General features: G+C 47.9%; 1 long non-coding RNA gene and 1 other non-coding gene across 2 annotated transcripts; one reads left to right on the plus strand and one right to left on the minus strand.

Annotated features, from left to right (window-relative positions):
• Positions 1-3,422: 3,422 nt before the first annotated feature.
• Positions 3,423-3,494, plus strand: TRNAG-UCC (transfer RNA glycine (anticodon UCC)). The gene has a single exon. It is a non-coding gene; the product is annotated as a tRNA-Gly (tRNA).
• A 1,089-nt stretch (positions 3,495-4,583) lies between these two features.
• Positions 4,584-25,291, minus strand: LOC145532019 (uncharacterized). Its single transcript, XR_014072917.1, has 2 exons — positions 24,839-25,291; positions 4,584-8,803 (listed from the first exon to the last, which is right to left on the minus strand). It is a non-coding gene; the product is annotated as an uncharacterized LOC145532019 (long non-coding RNA).

Here is a 25,291-nt window from a genome sequence, read left to right on the forward strand (position 1 = left end):
TCTTCCCGACCCAGGAATTGAACCCATGTCTAAGAGTTGGACACGACTGAGCAACTTCACTTTTACTTTTCGTTTCATGCATTGGAGAAGGAAACGGCAATCCACTCCAGTGTTCTTGCCTGGAGAATCCCAGGGACAGGGGAGCCTGGTGGGCTGCCATCTATGGGGTCGCAGAGTTGGACACGACTGAAGTGACTTAGCAGCAGCTCCTGCATTGTCAGGCAGATTCTTTACCACTGAGCCACCTGGGAGGCCCACAATTACTATATGACTAACGATTGTACTCTTGGGTATTTGTCCCAGAGAAATGAAAATTTTTGTTCAAATATAAGTGAAACTGTATGAAAACTTGTACATGAATGTTCACAGCAGTTTTATTAGTAATAGCCAAAAACTAGGAACAACTCAGACATCCTTCAGTGGATGAATTGTTAAACTCTGAGAAGGCAATGGCACCCCACTCCAGTACTCTTGCCTGGAAACTCCCATGGATGGAGAAGCCTGGTAGGCTGTAGTCCATGGGTCGCGAAGAGTCAGACACGATTGAGCGACTTCACTTTCACTTTTCACTTTCATAAATTGGAGAAGGAAATGGCAAACCACTCCAGTGTTCTTGCCTGGAGAATCCCAGGGACGGCGGAGCCTGATGGGCTGCCGTCTATGGGGTCGCACAGAGTCGGGCACGACTGAGGCGACTTAGCAGATACATTCATACCATGGAATACTACTTAGCAATAAAAAGGAATGAATTATACACACAGAAGCTCTGTGAATCTCCAAGGAATTATGCTGAGTATTAAAAAAAAAAAAAAGCCAATCCCAGAAAGTTATATGCTATATGATTCTATTTATATAAAACTTTTGAAAAGACAAAGCGTAGAAATGAACAGATTGTTGGTTGCCAGAAGTTGGAGACTGGGGCTGAGGGATGGAAGGAAGTGGGTGTGGTTATTCAAGGGCAACAGGAAGGGTCTTTATGGTAATAAAAGTGTTATCTATCTTGATGTCATGATGAATTCACAAACCTATACATGTGATAAATTGCACAGAACTAATTACACACACACAAGTACAAATGGGGAAATAGTAGTAAGATCTGTGATTTGTATCAGTGTCAATATCCTTGTGGTGACACCATACTATTATTTTACAAGATGTCATCACTGTACAATTATGGGTAAAGGGTGTGCAGAATCTACTACTTCTTACAACTGCATATGAATCAACAATTATTTCAAAATTAAAAGTTTCATTTTAAAGCCCCCTACTTAATATGATGGAAGGAAGAGAGGAAGGGAGGGAATAAAATTAATACTAACTATGGATTTACCATGTTCTGAAATCCAGGCTCTTTAACACCTGACTGGAGATCACTATTATCATTATGATTGTCCCCATTTTATAGATGAGGAGACTGAGGCTTAGAGAATAACTGTCCCACTCTCAAAGTCACACTTTGAGGTATCAGGAGTCAAGCCCTGCTCCCTGACTTTCCCTCTGCCTGTCTCCATCTTTTAGGCAAACACAGCCATCAATCACATGTCAGCAATGACTGCATTACTCAAGAGGAAATTGAAGCCAGACTGTAAGATTCAGTCCACAAAATTCATGATTTCTTCCCCCACCCCTGCTCCTTCTACTTGGTCCCTTTTTCATATGGATTGGGTTTTTATTTCTGCATTTATTGCACACGCAAATTACAGATGAGAGCATCGACTACACAAGTCATTACTCAGAGTAGCATCTCCCCAACTGCCACCGGACGAGGACCGAACAGCTTGTGGTTAATTTGCTATATAATCACTGCCTGTGACAGGGGGGCAGGGCTGTGCCTGTGCTAATATTAGGAAAGGGGAAGCTGAGCAAGGAGAACTCCTGGGGCGTGGGGGGCGGGGGAAGCTCAGTATTGAACCAGGGAGAAAAGAAGAGAGAACTGCAGAGGAGCAGAGAGAGGGTCTCTGCCACAGTCAGAGGCATTTGCTCCTCTGCCAAGGAGTAGAACTGTTCATTCCATCAGTCGTATCTTCACAAAAGAAGAATCTCTGTTCTCCAAACCCACCACCTCCACTCAGCAAAGGAGTACATCTGTATGCACACACGGTAACCATTGTGATGGGTCAGAGGCTGAAGGAAATTTACCAACAGGCAAGAGTTACACCATTATACTAATATCCTAACAATTCAATAAGAAAGAAGGCCAACAATCCAATAAAAAATGGGCAAAGGATATGAACAAGCAGTTCTCTGATTAGGAAACTCAGCCTCAAAACATACAAAAAGAGGGAACTCTCTAGCAGTCCAGTGAATAAGCGTCTGAGCTTCCATTGTAGGTGGCACAAATTCGATCCCCACGTTGAGCATACAAAAAGATGCTCAACACTAGTCTTAATAAAAAGGATATGCACCCTGGACATGTTCCAGTGTCTCCTGGTTTACAGTCTATGGGAACTTGAATAGAATTTGTATCCTGCTGTTGTGTGAAAATTGTATAAATCTTAATTATGTTGAACTGGTTCACAGTGCTTTTCAGGTTCTACTTTTCTGTCTATTCATTCAAATAGTGTTTGAGAGTTTGATATTGCAACTCCAACTAAGAATCTTAATTTATACACTTAAAAAATAATTGCAACCTACAGTGGAACTATATGTAACTTTATTCTGCATTTTCCAAGCCCCCTGTAAATGTGTTATCGTACTTTCATGATTTAAATTTTTTTAAAAGGAAATTCAAATAAAACTGCAAAGAGATACCATTTTTTTACCTAGCAGATGGGCAAAGGTCAAAATGTTTGATCACACACTGAACTGGCCAGCGTATGGAGAAGGCATCGCTCTCAAAGTCTGGTGAGAGTATATACTGGCACTGTCTCTGTGAGTGACAATTCAGCACTGCATCAAGCTGTTTGAGGCACGTACCCACTGACCCATAAATCCCACTGCTCTAGAATATATTCCACAGACATGCTTGCATATATGTATGCAAAGTTGGATGTACAAGGCTATTCACTGCAGCACGGTTTATAATAACAGAAGATTGGAGACAGCCTGAATGTCCATCAACAAGGGACTGCTTAAACAAATTGCCGTACATCCATACAATGGAAATCTTTATGGCTGTTAAAAAAGAATGAGGCAGCTCTTTATGGACGGATATGAAACAATCTCCAAGATATATTGTTAAGTGAAAAAAAAAGCAAAGTGCTGAACAGTGTGATTAGAATGCTGCTCTCCATGAGGGTTTTTTAAGGATATAGACACATACACATCCTCGCTGACATACGCAGAGGATCCTTCCAAAAGGATGACAATTTTTGCAATATTTGGTTCCATAGAGATAAAAGGGGCTCTGGAGCTGGGAACATATTGGAAAGGAAGCTTATTACTCTCTGTTCACCTTGTTTAGAGTTTGGTTTGTGAGGACTTCCCTGGTGGTCCAGTGGTTAAGACTCTGCACTTCCACTGCAGAGGGCACAGGTTCAATCCCTTGCAGGGAAACAAGGATCCCACATGACATGCAGCACAGCCAAAAGAAAAAAAAAAAACAGTTTGGAGCACCCCCCACAATTTCACTTCAATACATAATTATGCTATGGACTTCCCTGGTGGTCCAGTGACTAAGACTGCACTCCCAATGCAGGGGGACTGGGTTCAATTCCTGGTAGAAGATTTGTTCCATTACAGGCCCTGAGCATGGCATATGTTGCTGGTGAAGCTTCTTTGAAAAACAGTTTGGGAGTTCCTCAGAAAGTTAAACATAGAGTTAATATGTGACCCTGCAATAAGTTGTCATAACAACTTGTATGCAAATGTTTATACTGGTACCGTCCTAATGGCTAAAACTTGGAAGCCACACAAATGTCTACCAACTGATAAGTGGATAAACAAAATAGTTACATGGAATATTATACCTCATGTATACAATCCATTTCAATATATGCAATGGAATATAACTCAGCAATAAAAAGGAATGATGTATTGATACAGGCTACAACATGAATATCCTTGCAAACATTATGCTAAGTGAAAGAAGCCAGTCATGTACAATTCCGTTGCTATGAAATACCTGGAAGGGGCAAATCCATGGAGACAGAAAGGAGATTATAGTAATGGTTTCCAGGCTTAGAGGATGTGAGGAATAGGAAGTGACTGTTAATGTATGTGAGGTACCTTTGGGGGATGATGAGAACATTCTGGAATTAGAGAGTGGTGATGATTGTACAACTCTAAAAACTAAATACAAAAAACCACGAAATCATATATTGAAATGGGTGAATTGTAGGGTGCATGAATTTTATTTCCATCATGCTGTTAACCAAAGAAAAATTCAGAGAACTAAATATAAAACCTAAAACTATAAAACTTCAGAAAACCATAGCAAAAGGAAATCTGTGTAACTTCAAGTCAAAGATTCCTTATACATGCCACAAAAAGCGTGAAAGATGTTCTTTGAAAGGTAGTGTTAAGAGGCAGAAAAGACAAGCCACAGGCTCAGGAAATTATTTGCAAATAACATTTCTGCTTAAAGGATTTGTATTCCAAGTATATAAAACTACCAAAATTCAATAATAAGAAAACGAGTGACCTTTTTTTAAGTTCTTTTTATTTATTTAAAATTTTTGAGGGGCTGCTTTGGGTCTCTATTGCTGCCTTCAGCTTTCTCTAATTGCAGAAAGTGGGGGTGACTCTCTAGTTGCAGTGAGCAGGCTTCTCATTGGGGTGGCTTCTCCTGTTGCAGAGCACAGGCTCTAGGGTGCTTGGGCTTCAGTAGTTACATCTCACAGGCTCTAGAGTACAGGCTCAATAGCTATGGCTCATGGGGTTAACTGCTCCAAGGCACGTAGAATCTTCCCGGATCAGGGATCCAATCCGTGTCTCCCTCATTGGCAGGCAGATACTTAACCTCTGGACCACCAGGGAAGTCCAATCTAACTTTTCTAAATGGTAAACACTGTGACCAAACACTTGACCAAAGAAGATTTATGGATGGCAAATAAAAACATGAAAAAGTGCCCAAAATCATTATTCACAAGAGGAATGCAAGTTAAAACCAAGATATGATTTCACTCTACTTGTATCAGCATAGCTAAAATTTAAAAGACTGACCATATCAGTTAAGGGCGAGAATTTGGAGCAACTGGAACTCTCACACAATGCTGGTGTAAAATGGTACTGCTACGCTGGAAAAATTTTAGCAGTTTCTTAAAAAGTTAAACATATACCAACATGTGATCCAGATATTTCACTCCTAGGTGTTTACCCAAGAGAAACAAAAGCATATGCCCATGCAAACACATGCACAGGAATGTGCGTAACAGCATTAGCACTAATAGCCAAAAACTGGAAATCAACCAAATGTCCATCAACAGGTAGAAACATAAACAATATTCATGGCACATTCATGGTATTCAGTGGAATACTAGTCCACTGATAAATGATAAAAAGAAATGAACTAGTAACACATGCAACAACAGAGGTGAATTTCAAAATAGCTATGCCAAGTGAAAGAAGTCAGAAAAAACGCATACTGTATGATTTCATTTGTATAAAATTCTAGAAAAGCAAAGGAATCTGCAGGGACAGAAAGCAGATCAGCAATTGCCTGGGGATGAGAGGGAGGAGAGATTTAGGAAAGCGGGAAGGAAGATTGCCAAGGGACACGAGGAAACTTTGGGGGAGTCACAGATATGTTCATTATCTTGAGTGTAATGTTAGTTCTCCAGATGTACACGTATGTGAAATCTTCTCAAATTATATACTTTAAACATGAGCAGTTAATTGCATATCAAGTAAACCTCAACAAAACTGTACAAAAAATTAACGGGACTTGTGGATGGATGGGGGGGGGCAGGGCAGGGGAAAGAAACATCAGGTGTGACCCCTGCCCCAAGTCCCCAGCTTAAGCCCCTGAGGGGTGGAGGTGCCGTACCCTGATGTGGGAATACTCAAGAGGGAGGGTGGCAAGGGGCTGCAGAGAGAAGCAGAAGGTTTCCCTGGGGACGTGTGCCTTAGCCCAGAGGGAGAGAGAAGCGGAAACCTGAGAGGCAGCCCCCAGGGCAAGTGAGGATGCAAACAGGGTCGGAAAGGGGGAAAGTGGGCTGAGAACCGGACCCATAAGGTCCCCGGAGACCTTACAGGAGCATCTTAAGCTTAGGATCCAGAGCAGAGCTATGCCCAGGGCTGACCCCGTAGGCCTGAAAAGGGGGATGTCATTGGAAGACACAGGAAGGAAGAGGGCATTCCACTCTTCCCTGGACCTGGCACTTAAATTTCCATGTTAAGATCAGTGTAATTATCCCCATTAGACAGACAAGAGAACTGAGGGCCACAGAAGAGAGGAGACATCTCCTAGGTCACCGAGCTTGTATCCAACTCACATCTGGGGGCTCAAGTGCTCCTTTCAGACACTGAGGTGCCCAGGAGAAAGCCCACAGGCACCAGGTTTAAACCCAGCACCCACTAAAGCCCCCCAGGGCACAAGCACACGTCTAAGGCAGTTTGCGTGAAGGAGGGAGCACAGCTAATTGCCTGTACAAATTAACTCTAATGTGGTCGGTATCGACGTACTTATCTTTCTTTAATTACATTAATCAATTAATGAAGAAGATGGCTTCCTCTGATGATGATTTGCAAGGCCCATATGTTCTTGGGCATCTGGGTGGAGCACAGGAATTTCCTCTCTGGCTCTGGCTTCCATGGACTACAGGGCAGGCATCAGTAGAAGAATCTGCCCCTGAGACTTCTCCACCCTGAAGCTGAGCACTGTGAGAGGAGAGGCAGGAACTAAGTACTGATTCCAGGAGAGGTAACCAGCGGATGAAGTCCAGACTCCTTACCCGGCATTCAAGGCCCCTCTCCAGCCCTGTGCCCTCGGCCCATGTTTACAGCCTGGGCTGACTGATTTTCTACCAGCTAACCATGCGTGCTCCTCCACCAGGGAGGCCAGCTCGCATCAGTCAGGGTCTAAGGCAGGCCAGGCAGTTGTTCCTTCCCAGTGCCTCGGAGAAGGCTTGCCTACAACAGCCTCCTTCATTCATCCATTTCCGATTCAACAAATATTTACAGTCCCTGCTGTGGGGAAGCCTCCAGCCCTTTGGGACAGACAGACATTAAACAGATCTATGACTACACAGGGCAGTGGTTCTCAGCCCATTAGAATCAGCAGGGGAGCTTTTAGGTACAATGCCCAGGCCCTACTCCAGACACATTAAAACAGAATCTCTATGGGCAGGGCCCAAGCATCAGTAATTTTTTTTTAATTCCTTCAGGTGATACGGATGGGTAGGTAGCATTGAGACCCTATCTGAAATGCTGCCACCCAGGGTTTCTTGCCCCAGAGGTTTTTCAGAGTATGACCAGCCAACTGTGCTGACACAATTCTTTGTTTCAACACGAAGAATGTATATTAGCTACTCTGTTTTCCATGTGTAAATGTGGCACATCTTGGGGAACAGGATTCCTCAGGTTCCTGCTCACTCTGATCATTTGGCTTTATTTTTTTTTCCCTAAAAATAAAAATAATTGGCTTCTACTCATCAGGCCTTACTATGTGCCAAGAACTACAGTTTACATTAATGATCTTGTTTAATTTTCAGGACAACCCTTGTGTGTGTGCTCAGCCGCTTCAGTCGTGTCCGACTCTGCGACCCCATGGACTGTAGCCTGCCAGGCTCCTCTGTCCAGAGGATTCTCCAGGCAAGAATACTGGAGCGTGTGTGTGTGTGTGTGTGTGTGTGTGTGTGTGTGTGTGTGTGTGTGTGTGTGTGTGTGTGTGTGTGTGTGTGTGTGTGTTAGTCATTCAGTCATGTCTGACTCTTTGCAACCCCATGGACTAGAGCCCACCAGGCTCCCCGGTCCATGGAATTCTCCAGGCAAGAATACTGGAGTAGGTAGCCATTTTCTCTTCCAAGATTCCAGGGGATCTTAGGGAGCAGTAAATGAAACAACCCACAAAATGCTTTGGACATAGTAAATGCTCAGTAAATGTTCATCACTGTCTTCATTTTCATCCTCCACGGTACCAAGGTGGTGGCAGCGGGGGAGCAGTGCTGAAGGAATTAGGGGAGGGGTAGGGTCCCATATTCTCCCTCAATCACAGAGCAAGAGACCCAAGTTCCCAATTCTATCTGCTCTCCCTCAAAACCAGTACTGACCTCGTCATCAGGCTCAGAAGCACATGCCTGAGGCCAATGATATTTTACGAACACCCAACAATATTTTAATATCTTTTCATCTTCTTTTGCCATAGTAAGAACACCCAACACCATCAGTTGATTTACCCTCTGCACATTTTTGAGTGTACAATATATTACTGTCCACTATCAGTATAACGTCATACAACAGATCTCTAGACCTTATCCATCTTACTTAACTGAAACTTTTTTTATTGAATTACATTGGACAAACAACATTGTGTAAATTTACAGTGTGCTCACCTGAAACTTTATGCCTATTGATGAGTAACTCATTTCCCCCTTGCCACCAGCCCCTGGCAACCATTGATTCCACGAATTTGATCATTTTAGTTACCTCCTGTAAGAGGAATCACTTAATACTTGTCTTCCTGTCACTAGCTTATTTTACGGAGCAAAATAACCCCAAAATTTTTCCACCTTGTTGCACATTGCAGAATTTCCTTCTCTCTAGTATCCACTGTATGCATATACAATAGTTTACATTTCTTTTAAAGTCAGAAAAGAAAATTACCTTTAAGAGACCAGGGACTTTCCTGACGTTCCAGTGGTTGAGACTCTTCGATTCCAATGCAGAGGGCATGGGTTCGATCCCTGGTCAGGGAACTAAGATCCTGCAGGCCACACAGCACAGGCAAAAAAAAAAAGAGTAGATCAAAATTCAGCCTGAATGAGAGCGGGGTCTGGAGGAGAATGGATACATGTATATATATGTATGACTAAGTCCCTTTGTTGTTCACATTGTTAATCAGCTATACCCCAATACAAAATAAAAAGTTCAAAAAAAAAAAGTAGACCAAAATGTTTTACTTTTTCTCTCATCAGAAACAAACGAAATTTTTAGGAACCCACCCAAAAATCTATTCTTTTAGGAGGAGCCCAAAAAGGCAGAAGTGTCCAGGGTCCATGGAAGTTATGAGGCAGCCTTGCTCAAAGTCCCACCTGTGCCTGACTTTCTGACCATCTGACCCTGTCCTAATTCACGCCGTGTTTGCCTTTCCCCGGGATGGTGGAGTGAGGCTCCCAGAAGGTTTCCCAGCTTATTGTCTCAAATCCTCCACAGAGCAGCCCACACAACCTGTCAAAAATCACAAATCTGAGCAGGTCTCTCCTCTCTGCTAAGAACCTTCCATGGCTCCCCACTGCCCTCGGGACAAAGCCCACACTCTCAGGCATGGCACACAAGGCCTAAGTGGGCAGTTGCATGTGGACCTCCTGCACCTCCCTACCTTCCTGCTCTCGCCCCTCTACGCAAGCGCCCTCTACCCAGAATGCCTTTCCTCTGCAAACTCCTAGCCATCCTTCAAAGACCAGCTCCTCTAAAAGAAATTCCACACATTCATCATGCTGTGACTGTAAGCTGGGCTGGATCTTTATAGCTGCAGTGAGTGGGGGCTGCCCTTCATTGCAGTGCACGGGGTTCTCAGCGCTGTGGCTTCTCTTACTGTAGAGCACAGGCTCTAGGGTGCGTGAGCTTGGCTGCCCCAAGGCATGCGGAATCTTCCCCAGACCAGGGGTGGAACCTGTGTCCCCTGCATTGGCAGGAGGATTCTTTACCACTGGACCACCGGGGGAAGTCCCATGATGTGATTTTTGAGTAAATGTTGCCAAGAGGTCAGGGCCATGTTTCCTTGGTCACATCCCTCCAACGCCTGGTTTAGAGTGGCTGGTCCAACAGGGTTTGTAGAGGCGGCGATGACACTCCTGAGGTCACTGCCCCTCTCCCGGAGCCCTGCAATTTCCAGCACCAAGGAACATCCCCAGGTCCTGCCCACCCCTTCCCCATCCAGTGCTCTGGGAATCCAGCATCTCTGGTGCACGATGACAAAGCAGCCCTCATTGAGTAGAACTGTGAATTTCACCTACAAAACCCCTGGAGGAGAAGCCGTCAGACAGACGTATTGGAGGGGTGGCTTTCCAAGCCAAGAAAATCCCAGGGGTGCTGTTCAGAGACCTGGGCAAGTTCAGGTGATCGGGTTCAGCCTCTGTCTGTGGCTGGGCAGCCTTCTGTGCCTCAGTTTCCCCATCTGCTAAGAGTGGATGGGACTGAAGCTCAAAGAAAGGCTACTTCCAAGTCTGGCTGCGGAAGCTCTTCCAGGGCCTCCCTTCAGTCCAGGCAGAATGACCAACACAGAGGCAAGAGCGCCACCTACTGACGCCCAGTTCACCAAACCACCAAAGAAATCGCCAAAATCAGCAACCTTCAACTTGAGTCAATTGCCTGCCTTCTCCCTTCGCAAAGCTGCAGCCCCCTTGCCCGGAGCTTAAGGGCCTACTCTCCAGCCTGCCCAAGGTGTTTGGCTGCACCATTCCCAGCCCCCCAAACCCCAGGACAGCCAGGAGTCCCTGTGCCATCCTGCCCCCTGTGTCAGACCCAGCACCAGGACAGCCCCCAGCTGCCAACCGCCCCCCACCCCCTCAAAGCCTGGGCCTGCGGCTGGAGGTGGAGAACAATGATCCCTATTGTGACTAAATTTCCCCCTGAAGATCTCATTCAAGATGTTAGAGGGAGCGATCATAAAAGGAATTAATAGTTGATTCGCTGTATAATTTCCTAGTTCAATATACTTTAGTGCCGCAGCTAAATGAGCCATCCCGGCCGTTCGGTAGGGCCAGATAGCGACTTTATCACTGGGATCTCAGGCTGAGGAATAAAAGCAATTCTTCTGAAGTAATTGCGTCTAATTAAAAGAAACATTTAAAAAGTGTAACCAAAAGGAATTCATTTCAAATGGAAAATTAATGCTGAAAAATAGCCCTGAGCTCTCTTGTCGCAGCTAATAGCCAGGCAGCCGCAGAATAATTAAACTGTTTTGAAATGTCGATACCATCCTCCTCAGGAGAAGATGGGCACGGCTGAGCACACCGAGGGCATCGGTCAAGGGGGCGGCCTCCAGAGAGGTGGCCAGCACTGGAACTCGGGGTCAGCCATGGGCTTCCAGGCGGGGTGAGGACCCGGTCACCGTGGGCAAGGCTGGAAGAGGTTTGTGACACTGTTGCTCCTTCTTAGGCATCATGAGTGTCTGAGTGTCCCATTAAATCCTCAGAATGGGGATTTCTGCATCCAGTCCCATCACTTCACGGCAAATAGATGGGGGAAAAAAAAAAAAGAAACAGGGGCAGATTTTATTCTCTTGGTCTCCAAAATCACTGAGGATGGTAACTGCAGCCACGAAATTAAAAGATGCTTGCTCCTTGAAAGAAAAGCTACGACAAACCTAGACAGAGACATTAAAAAGCAGAGAGATCAATTTGCTGACAAAGGCCCATATAGTCAAAGCTTTGGTTTTTCCAGCAGTCACGTACGGATGTGAGAGTTGGACCATAAAGAAGGCTGAGTGCGGAAGAACTGTGGTGCTGAAGAAGACTCCTGAGAGTCCCTTGGGCTGCAAGGAGATCAAACCGGTCCATCCTAAAGGAAATCAGTCCTGGATATTCATTGGAAGGATTGATGCTGAAGCTGAAGCTCCAATACTTTGGCCACCTGATGTCAAACAGGTGACTGACATTGGAAAAGACCCTGATGCTGGGAAAGATTGAGGGCAAAAGGGGAAGGGGGCGACAGAGGATGAGATGGTTGGATGGCATCACTGATTCAATGGACATGAGTTTGAGCAAACTCTGGGAGATACTGAAAGACAGGGAAGCCTGGCATGCTGCAGTCCATGGGGTCAAAAAGAGTCGGACACAACTGAGGGAAAGAACAACAGCTGTTGATCCAGTGGCTTAGACTCCACACCCAATGCAAGAGGCCTAGCTGAATTCCCAGCTGGGGAACCACATCCCACATGCCCCAACGAAAGATCCTGCATGCCTCAACTAAGACCCAATGCAATCAAATAAATAAATATTTTTTAAATCCTCAGAATAACCCTACAAGTCTTTTAAATTATTATGATGAATATTATCATCATCAGTTCAAAAACGGGATTCCTGGTGATAAGATACCTTATCCACAATCACAGCTCATATGGAGCAGAGTCAAGATGCGAACTGAGATCCACATGCTCTGGTGTTCATGTCACTCCCAGTACACAGGACATCAGGACTCAGCTTTGGGAGACAGGCCTTGTGCTTGCTTATGCCGTGGTTCTCAGCTGAGTCTCCACCTCGGGAGCTTTGGAAAGCCTGCCCAGGATCCACTTCCAGACACGCTGACTTCATTGGTCTGGGAGCAGCCTGGACACCAGTATTTTCAAAAGCTGCCCATGTGACTCAGTGTTGAGAACCACTAGCCTAACTCTCAGTTACCAGGCACACTTCACCCAGTGGACATTCCCTGAAATGTTTTTTTTTCTTTTACATAAATAATTTATTTTAATTTTTATTGGAGTACAGTTGATTTACAATGTTGTGTCAGTTTCAGATGTACAGCAAAGTGAATCAGTTATACATATACATACATCCACACTTGTTTGGATTCTTTTCCCATATAGGCCATTACAGAGTACAGAGTAGAGCTCCCTGTGCTACACAGTAGGTTCTTTCTTCCCTGTTAGTCACTTAGTTGTGTTCAACTCTTTGTGATCCCATGGACTGTAGCCTGCCAGGCTCCTCTGTCTATGGAATCTCCAGGCAAGAATACTGGAGTGGGTAACCATTCCCTTCTCCAGAGGATCTACCCAACCCAGGGATCAAAACCAAGTCTTCCGCGTTGCATGCAGATTCTTTACCATCTGAGCCACCAGGGAAGCCCACAGTAGGTTCTTATTAGTTATCTATTTTATAGATAGTAGTGTGTATATGTCAAGCCCAATCTCCCCATTTATCCCTCCTCCACCCCTTATCCCCTGATAACGGTAAGTTTGTTTTCTATACGTGTAACTCTGTTTCTGTTTTGTAGGTAAGTTCATCAGTACCCTTTTTTTAGCTTCCACATATAAGCAATATCACATGATACTTGCCATTCTGTGTCTCACTTACTTCCCAGCATTTCGACAGAAAGGAAAGGAGTTTGACCTCAAGGCAAAATGGCAGTATGAATACTCCCTTGCAGGGTTGCAGCAAGGATGAAATGGGCTAACCCAGAGTCAAGCACTTAACAGAGGTTAAATAAATGTTAACTTCCAAATAGAGAGCAGCAAGAAGTAAGAAGATGAACCGTCTAGTGAGCCTTCACTATAGCTTCTGACTCCATTATAACCTAAGAAGAAAACTAAATATCAATGATTAAACAGTGAAGATGATCTGGCCAAAAGGAGTTATGTTCCAATGTGAATTCAGAATGAGGAGGTAATGCTGGCTTTAGAGCCAAACCTATATTACTGACTATACACAAAACCCACACTTTTTTTAAGTGCTTATAGTTATTCAAACTAAGCCAAGGGTTGCCTGTGATCAGTGGTTAGGAGGAATGCTTTAATGAAACAGAAGGATAATTTGTAATCCATGAGTTGTTTGTATGCTGACAAGCATTTCTAAAGGGCTTCCTGCGTAGCTCAAATGGTAAAGAATCTACCTGCAGTGCAGGAGACCTGGGTTCGATCCCTGGGTTGGGAAGATCCCCTGGAGAAGAGCATGGCAACCCGTTCCAGTATTCGTGCCTGGAGAATTTCATGGACAGAGGAGCCTGGTGGGCTCCTGTCCATAGAGTTGAAGAGAGTTGGACAACTGAGCAACTAACTACATAAGCCTTTCTAAAGACCCTGGGAAAGCTTGCAAAGTAGGTTTAAACATGCTCCTAAACCTTATTTACACCATTAGGATTCTTAGAAAACACCTTCTTTATACATATGCAAAGATTCCCAGCCTTCCTTTCTGAACTGCAAATAGATTCCAGTTTTCAAAGATCATCAGCAAAGCACCCATCTGCTCTGTTAATGGTTAAACCCCTTAAAAGGCAACCCCAGGATCTCAAAGGGTGACACAGAACCTTGGAACCAAGAGAAGAAAAGCTCAGCATTTGTCTTCTGATGAAACAGGGCTTACGATGACCCCAGGATCTTGGCAAGTGTGGGCAACCTTCTACAACATTCTGGCTTTGCTGCCAACTGCCACTTCTCTGCCTGATGACCTTCTCTGAGCGTACAGTCTACTATTTCCACCATCATAGCAGGTCAGAAATGCCATCCACACCCCCATGGCTCTCAACCAAAGACCCATGAGAGTTGGTGGATAAATACCCCAGCTCCCTCGCCTCTGGGGTAGAATAATCCTGTGGTGTTCCATGCAGGGTCTCACAGTCTCCCAGCAGAATTAAGCCTCAGTCACACTGTGGGAACTAGTATCATCACTAGAATCATGCACCCTTTATTGGCTGCTTGTATTGTTTCCAAGTCCCAAATAAACAAGTTAGCATTTGAATCCACGTCTACTAAGACAGAGGGTAAGAAAGACACCTTTGGAGTCATCAGGTCAGCAGCTGTCATGGAGATCCATCCTAAAGTGGCCTCTGAGCACATTGCAGAAGAGAGTACGGGCGTTTGGAGCAGAGATACCTGGGCTCCATATCTGGCCCAAATGTATACCAGCTGTGTGACTTAAAAGTTGGTCGGCCTTGTTGCGTCTCTATTTCCTTCATGATAAAGGGGGACTATTAATGTGATCCACTACGCGGAAGACTCATTTATACCCTGCAGGTGAAGCACTGGGCACCAGCAGGTACCTAGTCCACAAGCGTTGGTAGAGGACTTGCCGAGTGACAGCAGGGTAAGCAAAGGAGTCTCCTTGTGTCCCTTATGCCTCCTCGTCTCCCAGGGAGGCAAGATGTCAAGACGTCAACTCAGCCGTGATGTTGCCACTCACAGTGCTGGGAAAATAATGGACCAGGGGCAGCTGGGGTCCCGTCTAGATCTCCTAGGGTCTGGAGCTGTGCTGTCCATTATGGAAGCCACCAATGGTATATGGCTTCGTAAATTTAAATTAAATCAGATACAATTAAAGTTCAGTTCCTCAGTTGCGCTAGCCAAACTCCGAAAGCTCAACAGCCTGCATGGGTACTGGTTACCTGCTCCAGACTATGTGCTGGTGTCCCCCACAATCTCCAAATTCACGAGTTTAATCTAATCCCTAATGCGATGGTGTTAGAAAAGAGATCTTTGGGAGGTTATTAAATCACAATAGGATTATAGCCCTTATAAAAGAGACCTCAGGGAAGTCCTTTGGCCCTTCTGCCCTATGAGGACACAGCAAAAATACATCCATCCATGACCCAAGAAGCAGATTCTCAGTAGACACCAAATCTGATAGCACCTTGATCTTGGACTTCCAGCCCAAGGACTGTGAGAATTACACTTCTGTGTTTACAAACCAGGCAGCCTGAACAGACTAAGCCATGACTGTACTGGACATCACAAATACAGACCATTCCCATCATCACAGAAGTTCGGCTCTGGCCCAGACAGAGTCAGACTCACCTGGGTTCAGACCTGGCTTTGCCTCTGCTCGCTGAGATTTGGGCAGGGCACCTAAACTCCCCAAGCCTCAGTTTCTTCTCCTGTAAAATGAGCTGTCCTAACCATCTCACCTCAGGCAGCAGCCTCAGTCCAAGGGCCAATTTAAAAGTTCTATGTGAGGCTGAGTCCCTTCGCTGTTCACCTGAAACTATGACAACACTGTTAATCAGCTATACACCCCATACAAAATTAAAAGTTCAAAATAAAAAAAGTTCTATGTGAAACCACCTAGGCCAGCACCTTGTCTGGCAGACACCAAAAGCACAAATAATGTTGACCAAATCTACTTCAGCCACTATTTCTGCTTTTCTTCCTCTTAGATCCTTGGGCCCTCCTTTGGTTGCCCTCTCTCCCCAGTTCATCCTCTGTGATCTCTGTCTCTCGCACACCTTCCTCTCTGCCCCTTCAAGCAATCCCTGGAAAGTGCACAGTCAGAACCAAAGGCTCAGACATGTGGCAGGGTGAGTAGTATTAGGGAGAATGGCTTTCCTGGGCTCCAAGCGGTGATCCTGAAAAAAAGATGCCCTTAAAAGATGGCTTTAGGGTGACCATGTGGATGTATGGCAGAAACCTACACAATATTATAATTATCCTTCAATCAAATATAAATATTTTTTTTAAAAAAGATGTCTTTAGGGACTTCCCTGGTGGTCCAGTGGCTAAGACCCTATGCTCACAATGCAGGGGGCCTGGGTTTGATTCCTGGTCAAAGAACTAGATCCCACATGCTGCAACTAACGATCCGGCAGGGCCAAACAAATAAATAAAAATAAATATAACAAGGGTCCAGCCAGGACACAAAGGGACTAGCATTTAGATCCATGGACCCAACCTGCCCTGGGCTCCCATCCTTAGCCTTCGCCAGCCCTGGTTCAGCAAAGTCAAACCTCTTAGGATGGAATGCTCTTAATCCTCTAGCCCTCCCACTCTGGGCCTGACACTTGCATTTCCCTTTATTTGCTCTTTCTTTTCCCTCCACCACAATATGCTTGTCATCCAAAACTTTCCCTTTATCACCGAGCGTCCCTAATTAAGCTAACATTATTAGGGAAAAAAAAAAAACCCTCCCAAATTCTCTCTGCGTTTCAGTAGCTCTTTAATATGCGAAGCAACGAGAAATGAGCTTCTCCTAATTGCCAGTCCCTGGAGTCGCCGGTCAGAAAATGAATTGATGGCATTTTTTCCTTATGAACAATGCATGTAGCACAAATTGCGGTGGCCGTCACCAGAGATTTAATTACAAAATATCGTTACTTTCACACATCATTTCAGATTTGGCCTGATCAAATCAAAGGAGGGCGAGAGGGAGAGAAAACTGCACTCCTAGCTGGGTCACTCACTCAGGGGTGGCTGGAACACGGGCAGGAATCGGCATCGTCGAAATGTCCTCAGGGCCCTGCCAAGGAAGCAGCTGCCAAAGACACAAATGGAAAAGGAGATTCCTGGGGCTCAGGGCTTCAGCAAAGTGGAGGCGGTGGGCTGTGGGAGGGTCCCCAGGGCATGGAAAGGTCCCCTCGAGGGAGGAATCAGGATGCCGATAACATCACAATTCTGTAACTCAACGGTGCTACAGAATTTCCCATCATCCCTGGCTTTAAGCAACTCCCACCTGCCAATGCAGGAGACTTGAGATACACAGGTTCAATCCCTGGGTCGGGAAAATCTCCTGCAGGAGAGCACGGCAACCCACTCCAGTATTCTTGCCTGGAGAATCCCATGGACAGAGGAGCCTGGTAGGTTACAGTCCATGGGGTCGCAGAGAGTCAGACACGACTGAAGTGACTCAGCATGCATGCGTGTCTCCAGATCATTCATTCCCCAAATGTGTCTTGAGCCCTGAGCGTCTTGAGCCCTGAGCCAGACACAGTGCTAGACCCCAAGGCTGCAAGACAGTAAACGAATGAATGTGGTCCCTGCCTTCCCAGGGTTCACACGCTGGTTGGAGGAGCAGATTTGTTTGGGGGGAGTTTTTTTATTTGATTGGTTTTGGTTTTGGGGGGTTTTGGCGGCACCAGGTCTGAGTTGCAGCATGCGGGATCCTTAGTCACAGGATCTTTTCTTTAAAAAAGGAAAGAAAGAAAGATCCTTGTGCCACCTGGGCGCAACTCACTCCAGGAACAGTGCCAGGTGGGGAGTTTGACTAGGGCGGTACACCCGTCAAACGGCAACACAGGTGTCCCAAACTGAGGTTGGGGAGGACAGAAACCTCCCGTGGAGCAGAAAAGACAAAAGCTCGCTTGATCTTGATTTTAAGTACAAACACAGACCTTGAAAGCAGACCCTTTTTTAAATAAATAAAGAGCTAGGTTAAACAAACAACATAGGGGCCCTAAGATGTAGACGTTTGGTACCCACTGCTCTATGGGATGCTCGGAACAACTCTATACTAACCACACTGACTGTAAGTAACGCTGTCCACCTCCAGTTATGGCAGAAGACCCTGAGACTCAGACACAGGACAGGACTACAGCTCCCCAGGCTCACACAGCAGGCTGATGGCACAGCCAGGATTCGAATCCGAGCTGCCTGGCACCATAGCTCACACACTTCACCCTCAGCCCCAGCGCCCAAGCAGCAAGACGCCAGGGGTGCAGTGGATGATGGACCAGCACCTGTTCTGCCACCTCCTCCAAGGAGGGAAAATGACAGGGTTTGATTGATCTCAATGATCAGCTACAAATGGTGCCTCCATGTGGCCATGTTAATCAGCTTCTACCAGCCAGGATCTGACCAGTTTGAAAGGTTTATAGCAACAATGTGGTGCTGATTTATTTCACCTTAATAAAAACGTGATCAAGTGAAACCTGCATCTATCATTCTATTTATCACTCGGAGTGATTTATGGACTAATTACAGTTGCAGCGGACGTGGGCTCTGAGGATGGATCATGGAGGGGAGGTGGGGTCTGTGTGGCCATCAGTACTGCCCAGGACACGCCCACCCGACCGCCCTACTCTTCCAGCCCCTCACACCCAAGCAAGAATGAATTCTCCAAGATGGGTATCGAGGCTCTGAGAAGACGGGGAGAGGGGAGAAATGGAGGGGCTGTCCTGTCCCAGCTGTTCCTCCCTTCCTTCCTCGCTTCCTTGTCCCTGGAGCCAGCAACGTGGCTGCCCCAGCTTCCTCCCGGGTCTCTGGAGGGAAAGGGGGTCTTCAGACAAGATCTGGAGATAGTTGGGGAAGGAAAAAGATGAAAAGCCAACAGCCCCAGAAGGAAATTCCAGGATAGCAGAAAGCTGCCAGAGGGGCCCCTTCCTGCTTCCTTGCTGCCCCAGGTAGGGCTGCAGGTAAAACACAAGACCCCCCAGTTAAGTTTGAATCACAGATAAACAATGAACCACTTTTTAGTGCAAGAATGTCCCAAATATTGCGTGGATGTCCTGTAAAATCTAGCAGGGCCGTGAGAGATCTGGAAGGGTGTTCAGCAGACTGGAGCTGTCAGAACTCCCAGGGTCCAAAGCCACGGCCAGCCTCACTCTGCCCACCTGCTGTTCACCTTCCGGTCCCCTCTGGATCCTGTGGGCTTCCAACAGGTGGGTGTGACTTCTAGGAGCTGGTAGGCAAAGACTCTCAAACTCCCTGAGCCTTGTCTGTAAAATGAGGGCCCCCACCCTGTCCCTTTCCTTCCCTCCAGGGTCACACAGTGTGGTGGGAGTGGGTAAGTTTGTTCTTCACCAGCTACAGGGATCAGGGCGGAGGGCTGTCTTGGAGTCATCATGAGTGGGTCCCCACCCCTCTGTGAAGGTCAGGTTCCCTTTAGTCCTCTTGGAGAAAGAACAGCTATCACTCCAAACTTTTTTTTAAAATCATCTTTCCTGAAAGCTGGGATTCATAGGAGGAAAAGTCAGAAGGTAAGCTGGCACAACCTTTGTGGGAAGGCATGGCACACTATCCAAATCCGCCTGCAATGCAGGAGCTGCAGGTTCGATCCCTGGGTTGGGAAGATCCCCTGGAGGAGGGCATGGCAACCCACTCCAGTATTCTTGCCTGGAGAATCCCATGGACAGAAGAGCCTGGCGGGCTACAGTCCATGGGGGTCACAAAGAGTTGGACACGACTGAAGCAACTTAGCATGCACCCACAGTGAGGCAGCTATTGAAACAAAGTAAGCGTATGAGCCATCGAGCTCCCAGGTGACCAAAGGAGGGAAACACTGGACTCTTGCACATGCTGTAGGAACAAGGGCTTCCACCAAAGAGCCATTTCTGTTAACCCCCAAAAAGATTAGAAGCTGCCCGTAATCTATAAAAAGAGAACTAGATAAGTGGATGGTGATGCAAGCAAACTACGCTGAAGTAAAAGGAAGGAGGAAAAGATCTTCACTAACCCATCAAGGGGCTTCCCTGGTGGTTCAGTGGTAAAGAATCCTCCTGCCAATGCAGGAGATGTGGGTTCAATCCCTGGTCCAAGAAGAGCCCCTGGAGAAGGGAAGGGCAACCCACTCCAGTATTCTTGCCTGGAGAATTCCACGGATAGAGGATCCTGGAGGGCTACAGTCCACAGGATCACAAAGAGTCAGACGTGACTGAGCAACTAAACAACAACAACCTGTCAAGACTTCCAAGAAATGCTGCTTTCAGAAAAGAGCGAGTTGAAGAACATTCTAGACCAGGATTTCTCGACCTCGGCACTACGGACATCTTGGGCCCAATAATTCTTTGTTATGGGGGCTGCCTTGTGCACTGAAGGGTGTTTAGCAGCTTCCTGACCTCTACCCACTGGATGCCCGCAGCACTGACCCCATGAACCGTGAGGATCAAATACGTCTCCAGAGATTTCCAAATGTCACCAGGAAGTAAAGTCACACACATCCCCGGGAGAACCAGTGGTCTATGCGTCACCAGGAATGTTTATGGGGGCAAAAGCAAACACCAGAATCAGCCTTTCCTCTGGGACTTGGCTAAGTTTGTGAATGCACAGAGAAAGTCCAGAGGGCAAGGTTCTGGATGAGAGCTGGGGTCCCCTCTGGGGAGCGGGTGGGAGTGTGGGTGGGGAAAAAGATGAGAGTCACCCGCACGGCCGTCAGTGAGAATGTACACGTTCGAGAAAGAGGCTCACAGTCTAGAGAACAAACTTCACGGTTTCCAGGCGCGGGGTTGGGGGCGGCAGGATTGGATGGAGGGAAGGGATCGTTAGTGAGTTTGGGGTGGACAGGTACACACTACTATATTTAAAATGGATAACCAACAAGGACCTACGGTATAACACTTGGAACTCCCCTCAGTGCTATTTGGCAGCCTGGATGGGAGGGGAGTTTAGGGGAGAATGGATACATGTATATGTATGACTGAGTCCCTTCACTGTTTACCTGAAACGACCACAACATTGTTAATCGGCTATTGTTATTCCATCGTCAAGTCGCATCCGACTCCTCTCGACCCCATGGACTGCAGCACGCCAGGCTTCCCTGTCCCTCACCATCTCCCAGAGTTTGCCCAAGTTAATGTTCATTGCTGCCCTGGTGGCTCAGACGGTAAAGCGTCGGCCAGCAATGCGGGAGACCTGGGTTTAATCCCTGGGTTGGGAAGATCCCCTGGAAAAGGAAATGGCAACCCGCTCCAGTACTCTTGCCTGGAAAATTCCATGGATGGAGGAGCCTGGTGGGCTACAGTCCATGGGGTCGCAAAGAGTCGGACACAACTAAGCAACTTCACTCGCTATGTTCATTGCATCGGTGATGCCATCCAACCATCTCATCCTCCAATGAGATGGGGCTATACCCCAAAACAAAATAAAAAGCTTAGAAAACAGAATGTGTACGTTCGTCTGTCACTTGTATAAAAGGAAAAAGAGGGGACAGGAGGAAAAGGAAGGAGGGAAAGAAGAGAAGAAGGAAAAGGGGAGGGAAGATGGAAGGGAGAGGAAGCGGGGAGGGAACCCCAGAAGCCAGGCCTGGGCAGAGGGCCTGTGGGACCTCTGCTGCCTTGTCCTCAAAGCAAAATAAGAGGGCTGCACCCACTGGTCCCTCCAGTGCTGCACTCAGCCCGAGCCAGCCCCAAGGTGACCTACCCCTCCCTTCGGCCAGCCCCCCCACGCAGCCCAGCTGTGCCACACAGAGAGAAGGGGGGCTAGGGGCTGCGCTCTCCCCCTCCCAGCAGCTCGAACTGATTAGCCTCCTGGGGGAGAGGGGAGGACAGGGTCTGGTCAGCCGCCCAGCTCCATGCTGAGGACTTGGTGGAGGCTTGATTAAATAATTACACAGAACCCACTGAGTAATCACACCGGCTCCAGAAATAAGGAGTCCCTTCCGAGGAGGCCCCATGAGTGATTTGGGGGCGTGTGAGGGTGTCTGTCTCCTGTCGGTGAGAAAATTACCCGCATAAGGCCTCATTTGCAAAATGCATCCCAGCTCACTCCCTCCCCTCCCAACCCCGGGTGCATAGTGTAAGCTCTGTTCCATGGCTGAGGACCCCGAGGCTCAGAGCTGCTGGGGCTAGGTCAAGATCCTGGGATGGGGGGAGACTCCAGCTCTGACTACCCAGGGGGCCGATGCCAAGGCTCAGGACTGAAAGAGTTTCAGAGAGGTTTTGGGTTTCCTTTGTTATTTTTGTTTCCCCATGAGAATTATTTGTCATCTTTCCATTTGGAAAGCAAATCTAACACCGGTCCCGTGAGCCTTCCCAAAATCGGCTGCTGCCAAGAGAACAAACAGGCCAGTGTGTGGGGTGAGAGGTGGGACCCTCACCCCACACACAGGGGACCCTCAAACCCCCCACTGCAGCCGTCCTCATCCCCATCCACCCAGGCTGAGCAGTGGCCGGGGAGCCCAGCCATTCCAGGGGCTCTGCTGTCAGGCTGCCTCCTGGTCTTCAGTCAGCTCCCCCCTGCCCCAGGACAAGGGCCATGGGTAGCTGGATGGACAGGAAGATTCCAGCAGCCCTTCCAGACAAGCATCTGGTTTAACAGGACCCTCCGGGGCCCAAAGCAAGATGACCACAGCCAGCTGTCTGCTGGTCCAGCTTCCCACCAGCCAGCCCCATTGGCTCATTTATGCTGGAGCAGCCCAAATTCATTAATAATGATTAGTCTCTTCCTCAAGAAGACGCTCGCAATCAAAGGGCCATTAAAATTAAGTGCTGGAGGAATATGGTGGTGGGGGGGAGGGGGAGGGGGGAGGAGGGTGGGGGATGGGCAGCAGAGCTGGGCAGCAGTATCCCCCGGGACTCTGACACCCCCCTGCCGCAAGACCTTGAGTCAGTCACTCCTCGGCCTCAGTTTCAAGGACACGAGGCTCAGTTTCCCCATCTCTGAAACGGAGGGGCTGCTATGACTACCAGGTCAATGATAACACGCATGGAACTCCCAACTGGGGGGAATATGTCTTGGGGGACCCTAGGATGAGGCTCCCAGCACCAGGACCCTGGGGAAGATAGTGGAAGGGGAGAGGGATGCTCCCTGCCAGGCCAGACCTCTGAGAGTGCCTCTCACTACCCAGCTGGGCTCACTCTGGTCCCTGGGTCACACAGGCCCCGAACCCCCAGCCCCCGCCATCACGAAGTCCCAGCACCCCCGGGACAGAGTATAGGAGCAGCATGGGAGGGGAGAGCGGGCAGCCACAGAGCCCCCGAGACCTTGGAGGAGGCTGGACCTCAGCCCCCCGCCTGCTCTTTGGTTTCTCGGGAGGTCTCAGGTACAGAGAGGAGGCCCAAGGCCGCCACGCTCCACACCCCACTGACCCTCCACTGCGCAGGTGACAAGTGTCCAAGATGTGGCCACCCTCTGCTGGGGACAACCTGGAGTCCCACACACATCCGGGGTGGGGGAGGAGTGGTAGAGGAAGGCGCAAAACGCACCCACCTCTCAAGGAACAGAATTCAAACAGGAACAAAGAAAAGAAGCAAAAGAAAAGAAGGGACTTCCCTGGAGGTCCATTGGCTAAGACTCCATGCTTCCCAAGCAGAGGGCACGGGTTCAATCTCTGGTCAGGGAACTAAGATCCTCGCCCCACCAAAGAAGAAGAAAACAGAATCCTGCAATCTATCACGTCTGGCCCTTCCTTGGGAGAAGGGGAGATGCCAAAACTCCAGAAGTGCTGAGCCCAGGGTTGAAGTGGCCGCCTGATGCCTCTTGAGGACAGGAAATGCAGTGTTACAAAAGCCCCTGTTATGTGCCAAGCACTCAACCTTGTGACTTCATCCAACAACCACAAGGACACCACAAGGTCGGAATTAGTCATTCCCGTTTTACAGAGGGAAAAACTCAGCCTGTACAAGATGCCATGTCTGGGACGCCAAGATGCAAACCCAGAGGGATGGGGTGGGGCGGGAGGTGGGAGGAGGTTTTAGGATGGGGGGGACACTGTGGCCAATTCATGTGGATGTATGGCAAAAACCATCACAATATTGTAATTATCCTCCAATTAAAATAAACTAATTAAAAAAAGGGGGGGAGAACAGGAGCACTGGATTCTGACTCTCGCCTCCCCTTTTCCACTTGGCAGCCAGAAGGGGGGTGATGACACGAGTGGTAATTACAGCTGACACTTCCCAAGCCCCACTGGGACCAGGCCACAGCTCTTGCAGATCTGAGTCACTCCCTCCTCCCCACAACTCTGCAAGGCCAGGACTCTCCTCCCATTTCAGAATGAAGACAAGGAGGCAGAGTGGTGTTCAATGACTCGTCCAAGGTCACGGGATAAGGACATGGCAGAGTCAGGACTCCGCTGGATGGGCAGGGTCCAGCCTTGCCTCCCACTGGGCCCGCTGGCACTGGGCTTAGAACAGATTGGCTGGTCCGTAATAAACATTGGACAGAAGGAGGGATTAGCAGTGAGAGGGAAGGACAACAGATTAGCACAGGGTGCTGGTCAAGAGAGACCGTCTGGAGCCAAAACAGCCAGGGTTGAAATCCCCACTCTGCCACTTTTTAACTGCAAGCTTCTTAAGCTGTCTCCGTGTCCATTTTCTTATCTGAAAGACGACTACAATAATAGCTCTTGGGGCTTCCCTGGTGGTCCGATGGTTAAGAATCCGCCTTGCCATAAAAGGGACCCAGGTTCGATCTCTGGTCCGGGAAAATTCCACATGCCTTGGAGCAACTAAGCCCGCGCACCGCAACTACTGAGCCTGTGCTCTGGAGCCCGGGAGCCGCGACTACAGAAGCCTGAGTGTCCTAAAGCCCGTCCTCTGCCTCAGGAGAAGGCCCTGCAAGGAGAAGCCCGCTCACCGCAACTAGAGAAAGCCCCTCTTGCAGCCTCGGAGACCCAGCACAGCCATAAATAAATAAATGCGTATTTAAAATAATAATAGTTCTTACCAGCGAGGATTCTTTAGAGCAACAAGGGGATTCCTCCACAGCCCGGCACCTGCTGAGGGCTCTGTGGATGAGCGGAAGGCAGGCAGCACTGAAGCTTTGGACGGGCTCTCAGCCCAGCCCCACGGTATTCTTACGAGACCACCAAGGGCGGTCAGATTCCACGCATGCGCAAGTCCAAGAAAGACCACCTCCTTCAGTTTTGCACCCTGGGCGCCCCACGGCCTCACCCTAGTCCCAGCTCTGTCTGTCTGCCCACTAGTTTCTGTCCAGTCTCCCCCGTTCTCCTGGGGTCCTCTGTTTCCTCCACCCAGAGGACAGGGACTCTCAGACCAGTCCTGCAAGGGTCTCCAGCCTGGTGACAGTAACCTCCCTATCACAGAGACATTAGAGCAAAGGCCAAATGGCCGCTTGGAGCCTACGGGACAGGGTAACTACAAGGAAGCCGGAAGCGAC

Source organism: Giraffa tippelskirchi, chromosome 13 (genome assembly GCF_054371585.1).
Source record: "Giraffa tippelskirchi isolate mGirTip1 chromosome 13, T2T-mGirTip1v1.2.pri, whole genome shotgun sequence".
Taxonomy (NCBI): Eukaryota; Metazoa; Chordata; class Mammalia; order Artiodactyla; family Giraffidae; genus Giraffa; species Giraffa tippelskirchi.